Below are 5,175 nucleotides of genomic sequence, written 5' to 3'. Positions count from 1 at the left end.
GGCGTCATTTGAGCTCCCTGCCTCAGGTGCCAAAACGTTGTGGGCCGGCCCTGTTGCTAGCATAGTAAAGACTTTGCAGGATTAGGCCCTATTAACACTGTGATGAAACATTTGAAAAGGGTAATTGACATTTAGGAAGCAGGTGTCACCAGAACTGTCTGACTCCTTGAAGCCATGTGCTGCTCCTTTGAGTTAGGTAAACAAACACAGGCAGAGCAAGCTCCTCCCCCTTTGTGGGCTCCACAGGAACTCTGCCTATTAAAGATTAAACCAGGTGCTCTCCTCTGACCTCCTAATTTTACCAACGAGTTGCACTCTCAGAAGGCCAAAGTAAATATGACTAGACAACCTGGGTGTAACAATAATCCAGCACCACTTGTGCAGCAGGGCCCCAAACAGCATCTAAATGGGCCTGTCCAGGAGAATCAAATCTTTTTGCTACCTTTCCTATTCTATCTGTTTAAAAGTTATAACTAAAACCATTGTCAGTTTTTTGGGAGTTCCAGATTTCTCATTCTGTACCTGATTATGAGCTGTTTCCTGAGGGTTTATCATTGCTGGACTGGTGCTTGCTAAGATTCTGTTACACTTCATTTTGCCATTTGACCTGGTTATGTCCTCTACAATTACTGTATTCTTGCTACCCTAGCAAAACTCTGCAGTGAGCACCATTGTGTGGGGCCGGGGCTGTGCAAACCACTCTCTAAGAATATGAAACCCTTGACATTGGAGGATTTTGCTTTTCATTTTGAATTGTCAAAAACTGCGAGAGTTCACTGAAAATCTGACTTCAGCTAGAGTTCTGCATGAATGGCAATTGAGGCCTGATTTAGGACTTAGCCCAGTAAGTGTTCTACAAAAGGTCGTGAATCTTATATACAGGCCTTGTATTAGAAAGAAGAAGATTGGCAAACCCAGAGGAGAGTGAGTCTGTGAAAATCAGGGCTTCCTGGGATTTATTGCAGAAAATTACTTATTTTTAATATATTTTGGGAGGTGAAGAGGAATTAACATTAGATCCATTATTATAATTAATTAATGTTAATGCAGATCCAACTCTCACTGAAGCCCACGTGAGACATCTCATGATGCTAAAAGACCTTTTATCTGATCCTAATTTTGCTATTTTATAAAGGGAAGCTTTTCAGTTCCTCAGATGCTAAGAAACTGACATTATTCATTCTGTTTTAAAGTGCGTATTCTACAGTTCGTTGTAATCTACATACATTTGACCAAGTATTTTCAAAACCTTGCCTGGATCAATCAGATATTAATGGCGTGTATCTGTAGTTACCGAATAGCTTTGTTTAAAACCAAGGTTTCTTGCTGGATGTAATTATTTCCCCTGGCAACTTAAAATCAAGGTTGTTTTATTTTAAATGTAATTGCTTTCCTTGGCAGCTCGCATGGCAACCTAATGAGGTTACGGATGATGGCCCTGATGTATCAAAGCATTTAAGCATGTTTTTAAAGTTAAATATGCAATTAAGTGCTATGCTGACCCAGGGCCTGTATGATGATAGGATTGCCTTTGTGTTGATTTTCTTTCCTTGATAATCCGGGGGTGAATATTTGATAAGTTTTATAACTGGGTGAACATAAGGGTTTGAATATATAATGATACCCTCAAATAGTTGTTTTCTGCACTCAGAAACTGGATAAGAAGCTCGGAAGTCTAGAGATCTGTCAAAGCCTGAAGTTGGCAGCTGGAATTTGTGTATGACAGTCCTTTGCACTTGCTACCTTCCGATAAGCCAATTCAGCTGGCCCTGAAAAATCAGTAAATAAACAAATAACTGAATGGCTTCATTAGTTTTGTCTGGACTAATTTATCCTGAAACACACACAGAGGTACAGCTCTAAATCCCAAATAAAGCCCATGCTTCATTCAAGAACCATTTTTCATTGTCTTTTCAGGATAATTCATTGTAAGAAAATCCTGAAGTTTTGCTTAGATTCATAAGTCGTCCTAAAGGAGGGAGATGTTGACTTTTGCATTTTAACCTTATGAATTGTCATATGTCAAAAACATAAAAGGGGCTTGGACATGAGCCAGTGCCAAATTGCAAATATTTCCTTAAAGAGGCCTAGGGTGGCAGATTTGGCTGAGCCATATCTCCTGTCCTAGGTAACTGCCTAGTTTGCCTAGAGCTAGAGTGGCTCCTGGCTGTATATGCACCATAAAAACTGGAATGAGGTGCTGAGGATTATGTGGATGTTAGAGAGGCAAAGCAGAGCAAGTCCATGGAGAGTTCTGAAAACCAGCAGAGTGTTTTTGAATTAGTCTGGGAGATGAATAGGGAGCCTGTGACAGTGACACAGGGGATACTGACTGATCTATTCCCTCTTCCCAAAGGAGTGTGACAGTCAGTGTTCTAGAAAAAAGAAAAGGAGTACTTGTGGCACCTTAGAGACTAACCAATTTTTTTTGAGCATAAGCTTTTGTGAGCTACAGCTCACTTCATCGGTTACTCTGAAAAGTGTTCTAGAGTTATTCTGGGCTCGGAAAAACTCCTTGCTAACGCCTCACAGTGTTGGGTATGACCCAGGAACAGGTAGTGACCCAGTGCTATCCCAGTGTGAGTGTGCAGAAACTCCAGCTTTCACTGGAAAAGTGGCTCTGCCCTTGGCTTTTCCTCCAGTTAGGAGAAAGTAGTTTCTGACCTGGAATGCTCATGGGGGCAGCACTTTTTAAAGGTAGTTTCCCAGGCTTTTTAATATACAGTAGAACCTCAGAGTTACAAACTGACCAGTCAACCACACACCTCATTTGGAACTGGAAGTACACAATCAGACAGCACAGATGGGAAAAAAAAGCAAATACAGCACACTGCTGTGTTAAATGTAAATGACTAAAAAAAATAAAGGGAAAGCAGCTTTTTTCTTCAGCATAGTACAGTTTCAAAGCTGTAGGAAGTCAATGTTCAGTTGTAAACTTTTGAAAGAACCACCATAAGGTTTTGTTCAGAGTTATGCACATTTCAGAGTTATGAACAACCTCCATTCCCGAGGTGTTTGGAACTCTGAGGTTCTACTGGATTCTTTAGGAGAAACAAAGCAGAAAGCAAAAGCTTTAGTCTGGGTGTGAAATGTGCCAGTTCCAAATAAACAGGTTGCTTCTGGTCTTGTTCTAGTGGGGAGCAAAAGGGGCATCAGAGAAACCACTAAAAGCTTTAAAAATGTGTTTTATTTACTTAAAAATAAACAGTCTGACCACTTTGGACCTGCTCCTGCTTTCATTATAGACCATGGGAGTTTGGCCACTGATTCCGATGGAAGCAGGTTTGACTCTTTTATGTCCAGTGTCACCGATGAATTCCCCCTTCTCTTCCAATTCAGGAACAGAAGACAGAGGAAACTGAACTGAATCAGTGATTTGCTATACAGAGTCCTGCTTCACCAAGCTCTAGCCCTCACCTGTACCATCACTAGTCTAGTGGAGTGTTGTAATTAAGAGAAGAAGAGGCAGAGAGACTGGATAAAACTTGGTATGCTATGGGTGTTCAAGTCTTCATTGCTGGAGTCCAGGGAGAGACAGTCGCTCTGGATTAATGAGCTGGCCATGTGCTTCTCTGGCCAACGTTGATGTTCCCACTGCTGAGAGCAGAGCTGAAATCAGTGAGGGCTGTTTGCTTTCCCTATAAAATTACTTGTGTAACTTGCCTCCACCTGGATGAAGATTCTCTTTGCGGCACCTTGCAGCTCTAAATCCTGAGAATAAAACTGTTGACATGCATCCAACTGAACAAATGCACAGATATCGGACCTACCTGATCTTAAAATAGGGCTGCAGAGGTGGCAGCAGGAGTCAACTGTTCTCTTCTCATGACTTGCCCATACCCAGCTGTCTTGCAAGCTGATGTGATCTCCTCTCCCTGTTTGCAATAAGGCAGGGGCCACATTCTACAGACATGGTAACGGCACTGGTTCTTCCTTGTCAATACATAGCAGGGCCTGGAGTTCTGTACTGGAGCACAATGCAGCAAGGCCAACAAAAAAATATTTGTTTCCGGGTGAGAGGCTCTTAGGCCTATGGGGCAATACCCTGCTTAGATATGCTAACCAGATTCCCCTTTAGTGTGAAAAGAGCCACGTTTATTTTTGTTAATTTATACAATTATTTGTGAAGGGTGTTTGTTGCTGATGGTGTTTAGGATTAGATTGTTCAATGATCTTAGCTGGTATAGCAGGAGACAGAGTACCAGAGCTTATGGAACAATAATAAATATGGCAAATCTTATGTGAAACATCTCTGACTTTTGCTCAGTATCAAACCTGACCTGCTTGGTGAAAGCTTTTGCTCCATCTCTTCTCAGAATAAAGGCTCACAGGCAGGTACAGAAAAGTAAATATAATAATTCCATCCAGAGATCCCTTCCATTCCTAGATCTCAACATTACTTAGCAAGGAGTAATGAATCAAGGTTCAGAGTTAGACTCCCCTTTAAGTCAGGCAGAGTTAAACACCCTTAGAGCTTAGAATCCTCTCACATACATTCTGGGTGAACCAGACTGAATAAAATAAGAACTCTCTTGAGCCTTGCCCAAATCACAAGCCTCTTCTGAGACTCAAAAATGTTTTTTCCTCCCTCTCCCACCCCTCCCATCATCACTTTTTTTAATTACGACTTTCCACGCAGGGTGCCTGGGCTAAGAAGGTAGATGGGGATTTTGAGAGAGCAGGAGCAGGTGTGAAAGGAAATTGGCCAACCTCCACTAGTTTTAGGAGAATTATTTTCAGTTTGTCAAAAGAAAAAATAATCTCTTAATTCCTGCTCTTGGATATTTTCTCACACTACATCCTTTTTCTTCTTGGCACTAAGACCTTGTTATCGGCTTGTTCTGAATTTGTTTTCGGCTTGGCCTTGAGGGCATGCATTCATATTGCGAGTGGGTTGCCTGGGAAAGCAAGCCCATCTATTTCTATTGCAGTCAAGGCCAGCAGACAATCTATGGAATGGCTTGAGAGAGAGAGGACAGGGGGAGTTTTAACATGAATATGGTAATTCTATAAAGTTCTTAATAACAGGTCTCTTTGGAATAAAACCTAGGAGCCTTGATACTTAGCCTCAGCTCATACCACAGGACCAAACTGTCTCCTAGACTCTAGCTCAGGATTAATCAACAGCTCACTTTGGTCAAATCAGTATTGTAACAGCAGTGCAACGTGCAGTGT

The sequence above is a fragment of the Caretta caretta genome, chromosome 13 (assembly GCF_965140235.1).
Source record: "Caretta caretta isolate rCarCar2 chromosome 13, rCarCar1.hap1, whole genome shotgun sequence".
NCBI classification, from domain to species: domain Eukaryota; kingdom Metazoa; phylum Chordata; order Testudines; family Cheloniidae; genus Caretta; species Caretta caretta.
This window is presented reverse-complemented; position numbering follows the sequence as displayed.